Below are 12,779 nucleotides of genomic sequence, written 5' to 3' on the forward strand. Positions count from 1 at the left end.
GAACAAACCAATAGGGCACAGGGACACATCTGAACAGACACACCACCCAATAGGACACAAGGACACATCCGAACAGACACATCGTCCAATAGGGCACAGGGACACATCTGAACAGACACACCACCCAATAGGACACAAGGACACATCCGAACAGACACATCGTCCAATAGGGCACAGGGACACATCTGAACAGACACACCACCCAATAGGACACAGGGACACAGCCGAACAGACACATTGTCCAATGGGACACAGAGACACATCCGAACAGACACACCACCCAATAGGACACAGGGACACAGCCGAACAGACACATCATCCAATAGGACACAGGGGCAGAGTCACAGAGTGCAGAAGAGGCCCTTCGGGCCGTGAGAAACACCTGACCTACCTACCTAATCCCATTTACCCGCACTTGGCCCATAGCCTTCAATGTTATAATGTGCCAAGTGCTCATCCAGATACTTTTAAAAGGATGTGAGGCAACCCACCTCCACCACCCTCCCAGGCAGCGCATTCCAGACCATCATCACCATCTGGGTAAAAATGTTTTTCCTCATGTCCCCCCCTAAACCTCTTGCCCCTCACCTTGAACTTATGTCCTCTCGTGACTCACCCTTCAACTAAGGGGAACAGCTGCTCCCTATCCACCCTGTCCATGCCCCTCATAATCTTGTACACCTCGATCAGGTCACCCCTCAGTCTTCTCTGCTCCACCGAAAACAACCCAAGTCTATCCAACCTCTCTTCATAATTTAAATATTTCATTCCAGGCAACATCTTGATGAATCTCCTCTGCACCCCTTCCAGTGCAATCACATCCTTCCTATAATGTGGCAACCAGAACTGCACACACTACTCCAGCTGTGGCCTCACCAGTGTTCCATATAACTCCAACATGACCTCCCTACTTTTGTGATCTATGCCTCGATTGATAAAGGCAAGTGTCCCATATGCCTTTTTCACCACCCCACTAACATGCCCCTCCGCCTTCAGAGATCTATGGACACACGCGCCAAGGTCCCTTTGTTCCTCAGAACTTCCTAGTGTCATGCCATTCATTGAATACTTCATTATCAAATTACTCCTTCCAAAGTGTATCACCTCTCACTTTTCAGGGTTAAATTCCATCTGCCACTTATCTGCCCATTTGACCATCCCATCTATATCTTTCCATGGCCCAAGACACTCAACCTCACTGTTAACCACCCGGCCAAGCTTTGTGTCATCCGCAAACTTACTAATCCTATCCCCCACATTATCTTCTATGTCATTTCTATAAATGGCGAATAATAGGGGACCCAGCACAGATCCCTGTGGTATGCCAGTGGACATTGGCTTCCAGTCACTAAAGCAGCCTTCTGTCATCACCCTCTGTCTCCTACAACTAAGCCAATTTTGAATCCACCTTATCAAATTACCCTGTATCCCATGTGCACGCCTTCTTTGTAAGTCTCCCATGTGGGACCTTGTCAAAGGCTTTGCTGAAATCCATATAAAGTACATCAACTACACTACCCTCATCTACACACCCGGTCACCTCCTGAAAAAATTCAATCAAGTTTGTTACGCATGACCTCCCTCTGACAAAGCCATGCTGACTATCCCTGATCAAACCACCCAATAGGACACAGGGACAAATCTGAACACACACATCATCCAATAGAACACAGGGACATATCCGAACAGACATATCATCCAATAGGACACAGGGACACATCTGAACAGACACATCATCCAATAGGACACAGGGACACATCCGAACAGACACATCATCCAATAGGACACAAGGACACATGAGAACAGACACATCATCTAATTGGTAAAGAAATGACCAGGAACACTAACCAATGGAATATAGAGATAGATCTGAACACAGCAACACTAACCAATGGGATATAGAGATAGATCTGAACACCGAGACACTAACCAATGGGATATAGAGATAGATCTGAACACAGCGATACTAATCAATGGGATATAGAGATAGATCTGAACACAGCGACACTAACTTGCAGAAAGTAAGATCCGAGTCGTTTCACGTGTGTGAGCAATCACTTCCGGATCTAAGCGGTAGTTGAGGAAATGTGAGTTCTGTGATGGGTCGATATTTTAAAATTTTACTTGTTTTGAGGATAAAGTAAATTGGACCGAATACCGTCTCATTTAGAAATATATTATAGTTTTCTTTAAGTGTTTACCTTACGTAAGTAAACTTCCAGTGCTATAGTAGAATCATTACAAAATATGTGTGCTTATGTCAGTATGTAGAAAAATCCGACTTCAGTTATGTGCAAGAGGACATAATCTTGTTGTTGGTGTAATCCAATAGTTTAATATTTTAATATTCTTTGTAGTTGAAATAGACATTCTGAATACGTTACATGATAAACCAAAGTGCGTTTCGTTGTTCTTTTACTGTAGAAAATAGTATACCTTGTGTTAAGTTTTCTTTATATTGGCATACATGTTTTTCTGTTTGTCCAGCCTGCCAATCGTAAGGAACTTGAGTCACCCTTGAGATCAGAACATTATTAAATAGGCTCTTGGAGAATATCACAATTTACATTGATTACCTGAAATTCTATTTGTAATTGAGGCACTTCAAAAACACCAGTTATAATGATGAGGTAACAGGATCTTGAGGCACCAACTTACTATGGTCAGTGGCAAGGGGAGGTGACAGTGAGTGTCCTTAGCATCAAGTGTGACATCAAGAAGCCCCAGCAAAACCGAAGTCAGTGGGAGTCAGGGGGGGAAATGCACCAGTGGTTAGAGCCGTACATAGCACAAAGGAAAGTGTTTGTGGCTGTTGGAGGCCAATCATATCAGTTCCTGGACACCACTGCAGGAGTTCCTCAAGGTAGAGTCCTAGGTGCCATCAGCTGCTTCATCAAGGAACTTACTTCTATCGTAAAGATAGAAGTGGGAATGTTCACTGATGATTGCACAAAGTTCAGTACCAGTCACAACTCCTCAGATAGTGAAGCAATCCATCACCTTATGCAGCAAGATCTGGATAACATTCACGCTTGGACTGATAAATGGCAAGCAACATTTGAGCCATGCAAGTGCCAGCTATTATGACACAGCCGATGGTAAAGGCTAAGCTGCTCAAATCCCAGAGGGAAACTTGAAACAACTGTCATAATCTATTTTTGCAATTTGTATGTTTCGAGATGCAGGCTTTGAATTCAGTAGTGTAGGCGGGATTCAACCTCCTTGTCCGAGACCCTGGGTTGATCTGGCTTTCGCGTGGGGCAGCTGCCCTCTTAACTACAGCTCAGACCAGGACTCAGGTCAGGACAAACAACTCAGGATGTCTGTTGTTTGGATTCTCGAACAAGACGGTTTATTCAAGCCTGTTACCGGCATATGCAGGGAGAGCCCTCTGAGTCCGTCCAGAGGAACTCTGCCGTAATTACAAAGTCTTGTTACTTATATACTTTTTCTTATCACAATACATTTGAGTACATTTGAATATATCCACTGGTAACCGACACACAGGTATCATGTTAAAACTATCCTATTGAGTACATAAACATGCGATTCTGCTAACCAATTATTCTAAAGGGTGTATACATAATTATATTATCCAATCAAAATTAAAACACATACGCAAAGACGTTGGTTCTCACAACTCAAGACTGCTTGTGTTTCATTAGAGCCCCCTATGTCATTGTATGTCCTCCCATATCTAAGCTAATCCATCTGCCCCATCCCTATCTGAGAGGAGTACACCTAATCTAATTTGTGTCTTCCAGTCTGACTCTCAAGGCTATGCAATGTTCATCTGGTAATCTTCAACTCTTAATATGTTTAGCAACCATGTCTGCCTGGAGATTTTAGCGTTTTTCAGTAAATTCTTAGTGTTCTCTTTTAGCATTTTTAATTTTCCCCTAACAGTAGTAATAAGACCACTGAGTCTCAAGGGGTATTTTATAAAACTAAATTAACGCTTATTAATGCAAGAAAAATTGTAAGCACATAAATACATCTACAATATTACTACGATGATAACTATAAAAATCCCCTAATGAATCTGACTCTCAGTTACACCCCCCGTTAAGGCAACAGTAAGACTTATAGATTTAAAAAGACCCCTTGCAAAGCGCATTTGACCATACAATTTCAAAATGAGGTTCCTTGCAATTTGGTTCCTTTACAGACACAGTTGTAGGCTTACAGGCTGGTTAGTTATTAAATGTCTCTGCCTTACACACACACACCTTTCTGTTTATAGCTAGCTTTTTCTTTGAATGTAAATTTCCCATTATTATGTGGTTTTTAACGTCACATCTAACAATAACATTTTCATCCCACTAATTTTATTAGTAATATAAACATATTGCTTGGCGCCTCCCAGCTGGGTGCAAGATTTTACTCCCACTCATGAATGCTTTATTCAACAAATGCAAATGTACCCCCTTGACCCCTATGTTTCTAAACTTCCCCGTGTTTATCTAATTACCATTTCAAAGCTACTTCTTTCTATACATCAGAGCACCCAGACTAGCTGCTTTAATCCAATTAGGATGCACAAACATAGACCCCACTAAACTCTACTTTAAAAAATAATTTCCAATAATATAGACATTAATCTCTTCATGACATCTCCCTCATCAAAAAGTGAACCAACATAATTCTAAAAGACAGCTTTTTTTTTATTAACCCACCTAGCACTATCTCCTGTACTTATTACATTATCAGATACATGCATTAACATAATATATATACAAATCCTTGGTATTGACAGAAATCATTCCAGTTCAGTGTCCAGGTTTTAAAATGTCCAATTTTCTCTTTAAGCTTCAAACTCTTGATAACGCATCTGCAAACAGATTCTCTCGTCCAGCAGCATGTATTATCTGTAAATTAAATAGTTGGAGTAATAAACTTCATCTAAATAGCCTTGCACTTCTGACTTGAAATTTGTCCAGAAACTTCAAAGGATTGTGATCTGTGTAAACAATTGTTTTTGCTGAATTGTTTGCCTCATAGATGTCAAAATGCTGCAACGCTAACACCAAACCCAACAATTCCTTTTCAATCATTGAATATCTTCTCTGTTGTGCATTCAACTTCTGTGAAAAATATCCTATTGGTTTTTCAATTCCAGTGTCATCCTCTTGCAACAGTACGGCCCCAATGCCTGTACCGCTTGCATCAATGGCCAACTTAAATTGCTTGGCATAATTGGGTACTGCCAAAACTGGTGTCGTAGTTAATACAATTTTCAAATTGTCAAATGCTTTCTGACACTCCTATGTCCATTGAAACTTTTTGTTTATTTTTTTGGTAGTTCAGTCAGTGGAGCAACCACGCTGCTAGAATTTGGTACAAATTTTCTGTAAAACCCACTCACGCCCGGAGATCTCAAAACTTCTCGTTTTGTTGTAGGCACTGGGAGATCCACAATGGCCTTGACTTTCACATCTCTTGGAGCACCCTTACCATGTTCAATGGTATGGCCTAGATACGTAACTTGTGCTTTTGCAAATTTACTTTTAGTCAAGCTCATTACCAAATTACCTTCCTGTAATCGAGCAAATAATCTTTCCAAATGCTGAAAATGCTCCTCCCAGGTCTGACTAAAAAACTAATAAGTCATCAATAGAAACAGCGCAATTGCTTAGACCTGCAATTACTTTGTATGTAGGTCTTTGAAATGTCGCAGGTGCATTCTTCATACCAAATAGCATGACTTTAAACTGATATAGTCCATTTGGCGTCACAAAAGCTGATATCTCCTTTGCTCTCTCCGCTAACAGTACTTGCCAATATCCTCTTAGCAAGTCAATTTGTGTGATAAACTTTGATTGTCCCACTTTCTCAATACAATCCTCCAACCGTGGTATAGGATATGAACCTGCTTTTGTCACCGCATTCGCCTTTCAATAGTCCACGTACAGTCTTTATGTTCCATCCGGTTTTGGTACGAGTACAACAGATGAACTCCAGTTACTGCAACTAGACTCAATGATATCTTTCTGCACTTGTGATAACTTTGTGGGATTTAAACTATAAGGATGTTGCCTTATCGAAGATGAAACTGTTAAAACATATCATGTATAGTTAAACCTGTCCTTCCCAACTTATTCCCACAAATAGGTTTATGTGACAGCAATAGCTTTCCCAAATCCCTTTGATACTTGTCTGGAAGGTAACTCAATATTACATTTAAGTTTTCAAGTACCCCTCATTATCCAATTTGATTAGAGGAAAATCAATTTCAGAGTCCTGCCCTTCTACCTCTTTCTCATCATTCACCATCACTAATACCTCTTTTTGTTCCTCTTTCCTGTCAAAGTACCTTTTTAGCAAATTTACATGACACACCCTCTGCTTCTTTCTTCTATTTGGAGCATTTATGAAATAATTTTCTTCACTCAATTTCTTTTCAATCCTGGAAGGTCCACTAAACCATGCCTTTAATGGGTAATTCAGTACTGGCTACAGAACTAGAACTTTCTCTCCAGCAATAAAACTGCCAGCTTTAGCTTTCTTATCTGCCTTCATTTTCATCACTTGCTGTGATATCTTTAAATGTTTGCTAGCCAACTCACATGCTCTGTTCAATCTCTTGCTGAAATTTGATTCATGATCCAGGAGAGTAGTTTCTGAATTTTGACCCACTAATTTCTCAAAAAGCAATTTCAGTGATCCCTTTACCTCATGATCATAAACTAGTTCAAAAGGGCTAAAACCAGTCGAAGCATTAGGAGCGTCTCTAATAGCAAATAACAAGAATGGAATTCCTCTATCCCAATCCTGTGGATAACCCTGACAGTATGCTGTCATCATAGTTTTTAAAGTTTGGTGCCATCTTTTTAAAGCTTCTTGTGACTCTGGATGATTAGCTGTTGACTTAAATTGTTTTATCCCCAACCTGTTCCTTACTTCCTTAAACAGCTGTGACATAAAATTTGACCCCTGATCTGATTTGTATTTCTTTAGGTAAACCATATCTTGTAAAAAAGTTAGTTAACCTTTCTAGAATCTTCTTAGTTGTAATATTTCTTAAAGGTATTGCTTCAGGAAAGACACATCCATTATTGTCATTAAGTACTGATTTCCACTTTTAGTCTTGGGGAAGAGTCCTACATAATCATGGCCCTGGTAAAAGGTTCTTCAAATGCTGGTATTGGGATTAAAGATGCTGGCTTAATCACTGCTTGTGGTTTCCCTGTCAGCTGACATGTGTAACATGGTCTACAGAATTTGACTACATCCCTGTGCAAACCTGGCCAATAAAAATGTTTCTGTACTTTTGCCTGTGTCTTTCTAATTCCTAAATGTCACCCCACCCGCCACCCATAGAATTTCATGAGCAATCCCCAAAATCTCATTTCTATACTCTAATGGGATAACAATCTGATGTAGCTCCCTCCAGCTTTCGTTTACTGAGACACGGTCCGGCCTCCATTTTATCATTAAAATATCACCCTTGAGGTAATAACATTCTGGTATATATTTTGCTTCTGTTTCCGAGTAAGCTTTCCGATATAACTGTTTTAATTGCAAATCCTTTTTCTGCAATTCAATTAACTGCAGTGAGTTAAACACTTCAGCTGAATGGTCCTCCCCTAGGCTCTCTTACTGAACAATGTTATCAAACACAGTACCAGCTAATTGGATTTTAGTACCTTCCTCCTACTTTTGAACTGCCTGTCCTTCTTTACAAAAACAAAAACAAAAATACCTGGAAAAACTCAGCAGGTCTGGCAGCATCTGCGGAGAGGAGCACAGTTAACATTTCGAATCTGAATGACCCTTCAACAGAACTAAGTAAAAATAGAAGAGAGGTGAAATATAAGCTGGTTTAAGGTGGGGTGGGACAAGTAGAGCTGGAAAGAGGGCCAATGATAGGTGGAGATAACCAAAAGATATCACAGACACCTTCTTTTCCTTGTTTCAACGTGTGTACCTGTGATCGCATTATCACACAACCTGGAAACAATCCAGGATGCACCTCTTGTAACACCTCTGTTAAAAACACTTCAACAGGATGCTCAACTACCATAGACATCACCCACATTTGTGATCCAGCTATATCATTACCCAGAATAAATTGAACCACCGCAATAGGCAATTTTTCCACTACTCCAACAATAACTTCACCTTTACTGTCTTTAAATTTATCATCCATAAGGAATAGGTTTAGCGTCTTCATGAACCTCACTTATTATGACCTGTTCCGGCAATATTCGCTCTGAACAACAAATATCACTATCCCACAACATTAAGGATTGACTAGCCCCTGTGTATCCTAAACTTTTAATATGTTTAACTATTCCATCCTGTACACATGGAAAGACTTTCCCTTCACACACAAAATCATTAAACATTTCTGCAACCTGCTCCTCAGAATTCTCTTGGATAAACTGTGAACACATTCCCACTTCTTTACCTATCACTGATTCTTCCTGTTTTACCTGTACACAAACCACTGGTTTCTCATGTGCCTGAAACTCAGAACATACTGTACTTTTACTTCCAGAACTTTTCTGCACCCCAATAATTCCAACAGATTTTCCCTGCAATTTCCAACACACTGACCTAATACAATAAAAACACCTCAACTTTTGAATGTCACTTCTACCCTTTAGTTTTATTCTGAGAAAAAACTTCCTGGGAATCTCCAGCTATTCCCTTCCTTGACTATCTACCTTTTGGATTTGAAAAGGTGATGAAAAAAAGTTTAGTTCTATGCACTAACTCATAATCATCAGCTCTCTCTGCTGCTTGCCTTACAATTTGAACCCTCTGTTCCTCCGCATGAGCTCTCACTACCGAAGGAATTGAATCTTTAAATTCTTCCCAAAGAATGACTTCCCTAAGAGCTGCATATGTTGCTGTATTTTTAATGCCCATTTCCACTGTTCAAAATTACTTTGTTTTACTCTCTCAAACTCAATGTAAGTTTGCACAGGCTGTTTTCTCATTTTTCTAAATTTCTGTCTATATGCTTCAGGAACCAATGCATATGCACTCAGAATAGCCTTTTTCACCATATAATTCGTCGATACTTCAGATAGTGAAGCAGAAATCTCATGCACTCTATCCACCAACTTAGACTGTAACAATAATGTCCAGTTTTCCTGTGGCCATTTTATTTGTTTCGTTATCTTCTCAAATGAAATAAAGAATGCTTCAATATCTTTTTCCTCAAACTTTGGAAGAGCTTCTACAAATTTAAACAGCTCCCCAGTGAGTTCTACTCTGGAGATAAGTCCTTCTTCACCTGGCATCTTTTTCTCTTGCCTCCTTCTCTGTCATCACAATTTCTAACTCCTTTTCCTGTTTTCTTTCTTTTTCCTGTCTTTCTGCCTATTCCCTTTTGAATGCCCTGTCTCTTTCCTTTTTTTTCAGTTCAATCGTTTTAATTTGCAACTGAATTTGAGCTCATTCCAATGCACCACCCCTTGGAGAACTCTGTCTCTCAGGTATTCCTACAATTTCAAATGCTGTGCTATCACTTCAATCGTGCCTGGTTTCCTAGCCCCCGTCGGTAACTCCAATTGTAATTTATCCGCCAACTCTGTTAACTTACTCTTGGATACATTTTGTAACCCAGAGTTAAAACTTCTAATTCCAAAAATGATTTAGCCATGGATACAGCCATTTTTGTACTCTCACTGCAAAAATACCTCACACCTGCTCCTGAACTCAAAGTGCTTCTCATATTATTAGCCTTAAGATTCCCTAATTCCAAAAAAATGAAGGAATTACAAATATATCCTGCCAAAAGCCCCCAATGGTTAAGGCTGAGCTGCTCAAATCCCAGAAAGAAACTTGAAAGAACTGTCATAATCCATTTTTGCAATTTGTATATTTCAAGATGCAGGCTTTGAATTCAGTTAGTAACAAGACCACCGAGTCTCAAGGTAAAACTAAATTAACATTTATTAATACAAGAAAAATTTTAAGCACATACATATGTCTACAAAATTACCACTATAATAACTGCAAAAATCCCCTAATTAGTCCGACACTCAGTTACACCCCCGTTAAGGCAACAGTAAAACTCATAGATTTAAAAAGACCCCAGGCAAAGCACATTTGACCTTATGAATTCAAAATGAGGTTCCTTGCAATTTGGTTCCTTTGCTGACACAGTGTAGGCTTACAGGCTGTTTAGATCTTAAATGCATCTGCCTTACACACACAAACTCCTTTCTGCTTATACCTAGCTTTTCCTTTGAATGTAAATTTCCCATTGTATTACTAGGTATTTAACGTCACATCTTCTAACAATAACATTTTCACCCCACTAATTTTATTAGTAATATAAACACATTGTTTGGTGTCTCCCAGCTGGGTGCAAGAGTTCCACTCTTGGCAGAATTTCCTGGATGGTTGGGGGGGTGGGGGCATGTGGGCGGGCATGGAATAGATCACTGCTCGCAATTGTCTGCGCCGCCATTTTACAAGGGCAGGCCAATTAAGACCCGCCCAACGTGCTTCACGACTCCCATGCATAGTGAGAGTGGGCTGGCAGCAACGGGCACACTCAGCCCACTGGGTCCAATGGCGATCCGGCAGCCTGTGTAAAGGAAGGCTGGCAGCCTTGGAAAGGCTGCTCGCAATGACTGGACGAAGGGTTCTGCAGAGGGGCAATGGAGGTTATTTAAATCTGGAGGGTAGGCCAACGGGCCAGGCCAGTCCGGAGGGTAGGCCATTGGGGCAGGCCAGGCCGGAGGGTAGGGCGGGGGGCCAGTGTGCCCCTCGTTTTTCCGATGACTGCCTTGCTGCCCTCCTTGAGAAGATGGAGGAGGCCCCCCCACATGACGAGATGTGCCTGGGAGGAGATGGCAGAGGTGGTGAGCTCCCGCGACGTGGTGCGGCACACCTGGACCCAATGTTGCAAGCATTTCAATGACTTGTTGCGCTCTGGAAGGGTGAGGACAATGTTGGCATTGGTCACTTAACCCAGCAGGTCGGCTTTCCCCCCTGCTGCCCCCCACCCCCACAAGTTTGAGCGTAGTGACTGCACTGAATCATTGATGGCATGTATCCTTCGCTGGGTGGGCCAGCAGATATTGCCCATGCCGAGGTCAGCCTGAGAGGGTGGTGAAGAGCTGGGTTCTGTGCCTGCAGCATGTGGTACGCTGAGAGTCACATGACTGGTTTGGGGGTAACCTGGAGGAGCTGCACCTCGGCGCTGTGCTGGAACTGCAGGACGTGTCCAAGTCAGGGCAATGACATGCTGGGAGGGGAGCTTCAAGTGGCGTGGCAACGAACCATCTGCTGCCCTCTGCGCTCCAAGTGCTTGCGCCTCCTTGTTATGAAAGGATATATAGTGTGGTGCCTAACGTGATGTAGGTAGCATGTGGTCAAGTTGGGGGGCTGGGGAACAGATTGCAAAAGTAAAACAGGAAAGGTGGCCAAAGCATGGCTTACAAGGGAAATTAGAGATAGTATTAGATACAAGGAAGAGGCAAACAAATTGGCCAGAAAAAACAACAGACCTGAGGATTGGGAGCAGTTTAGAATTCAGCAAAGAAGGACCAAGAGATTGATTAAGAAGGGGAAAATAGAGTATGAGAGTAAGCTTGCGGGTAACATAAAAACTGACTGTAAAAGTTTCTATAGGTATGTGAAGAGAAAATAATTGGTGAAGACAAATGTATGTCCCCTACAGTCAGGAACAGGGGAATTTATAATGGGGAACGAAGAAATGGCTGACCAACTAAATACATACTTTGGTTCTGTCTTCACAAAGGAGGACACTAAAAACATACCAGAAATGTTGGGGAACACAGGGTTTAGTGAGAAGGAGGAACTGAAAGAAATCAGTATTTGTAGGGAAATGGTGTTGGGGAAATTGATGGGATTGAAGGCCGATAAATCCCCAGGGCCTGATAATCTGCATTCCAGAGTACTTAAGGAAGTGACCCTAGAAATAGTGGATGCCTTGGTGGTCATCTTCCAAGATTCTATAGACTCTGGAACAGTTCCTACAGATTGGAGGGTAGCTATTGTAACCCCATTATTTAAAAAGGGAGGCAGAGAGAAAACAGGGAATTATAGACCAGTCAGTTTGACGTCGATAGTGGGGAAAATTCTAGAGTCCATTATAAAACATTTAATAGCTGAGCACGGAAAACAGTGGCAGAATTGGACAGAGTCAGCATGGATTTATGAAAGGGAAATCATGCTTGACAAATCTACTGGAATTTTTCGAGGATGTAACTAGTAGAGTTGATGAGGGGGAGCCAGAGGATGTGGTTTATTTGGACTTTCAGAAGGCTTTCAACAAAGTCAAACAGAAGAGATTGGTGTGTAAAATTAAAGTGCATGGGGTTGGGGGTAATGTATTGAGATGGATAGAAAACTGGTTGGCAGACAGGAAACAAAGAGTAGGAATAAACCGGTCTCTTTCCGAATGGAAGGCAGTAACTAGTGGGGATCGGTGCTGGGACCCCAGTTATTCACAATATATATTAATGATTTAGATGAGGGAATTAAATGTAATATCTCCAAATTTGCAGATGAGACAAAGCTGGGTGGGAGGGTGAGCTGTGAGGAGGATGCAGAGATGCTTCAGTGTGATTTGGACAAGCTGATTAAGTGGGCAAATGCATGGCAGATGCAGTATAATGTGGATAAATGTGAGGTTATCCATTTTGGTAGCAAAAACAGGAAGGCAGATTATTATCTGAATGGCAATAAATTGAGAGAGGGCAATGTGCAACAAGACCTGGTGTGCTTGTACACCAGTCACTGAAGGTAAGCATGCAGGTGCAGCAGGTGGTAAAGAAGGCAAGTGGTATGTT

General features: G+C 41.3%; 1 protein-coding gene across 2 annotated transcripts in view; it reads left to right on the forward strand.

Annotated features, from left to right (window-relative positions):
* The first annotated feature begins 1,966 nt into the window (after nt 1–1,966).
* Nucleotides 1,967–12,779, forward strand: part of pus10 (pseudouridine synthase 10) — a 98,318-nt gene continuing 87,505 nt past the window's right edge. The window contains exon 1 of one of the 2 annotated variants that reach the window (XM_041182726.1): nt 1,967–2,087. The gene's annotated coding sequence lies outside the window, so the exon portion shown is untranslated. Of the gene's footprint in view, nt 2,207–12,779 lie in introns of both variants that reach the window. The other variant, XM_041182727.1, reaches the window with a different exon arrangement.

Source organism: Carcharodon carcharias, chromosome 2, assembly GCF_017639515.1.
Source record: "Carcharodon carcharias isolate sCarCar2 chromosome 2, sCarCar2.pri, whole genome shotgun sequence".
Taxonomy (NCBI): Eukaryota; Metazoa; Chordata; class Chondrichthyes; order Lamniformes; family Lamnidae; genus Carcharodon; species Carcharodon carcharias.